Genomic DNA, 494 nt, shown 5'->3' on the forward strand with positions numbered 1-494 from the left:
TGGATCTCATCCCCCCCTGGTGCCTTGCCACCGAGAAGCTTCTTAACTTCCAGGGTAACTTCAACTTGGGTGATGGACGAGTCCACCTCCGAGCCCCGGGCCTCTGTTTCCTCATTGGAAGACATGGCGCTGGGGTTGAGGAGATCCTCGAAGTATTCCTTCCACCACCCGACGATATCCCCAATTGAGGTCAACAGCTGCCAACCTCCACTGTAAACAGTTTTGGCTGGGCACTGCTTCCCCCTCCTGAGGCGCCGGATGCTTTGCCAGAATTTCTTCAGGGCCAACCGATAGTCCCTCTCTCACCGGAGACCTTACAACCAGAGCTCCGAGTGGCCGCATCGGCAATGGAGGTGGAGAACATGGTCCATTCGGACTAAATGTCTCCAGTCTCCCTCGGGATCTGGTCGAAGCTCTGCCGGAGGTGGGAGTTGAAGATCTCCCGGACAGGGGGTTCTGCCAAACATTCCCAACAGACCCTCACAATATGTTTG

This window comes from Monopterus albus, unplaced genomic scaffold, assembly GCF_001952655.1.
Source record: "Monopterus albus unplaced genomic scaffold, M_albus_1.0 scaffold147.1, whole genome shotgun sequence".
Taxonomy (NCBI): domain Eukaryota; kingdom Metazoa; phylum Chordata; class Actinopteri; order Synbranchiformes; family Synbranchidae; genus Monopterus; species Monopterus albus.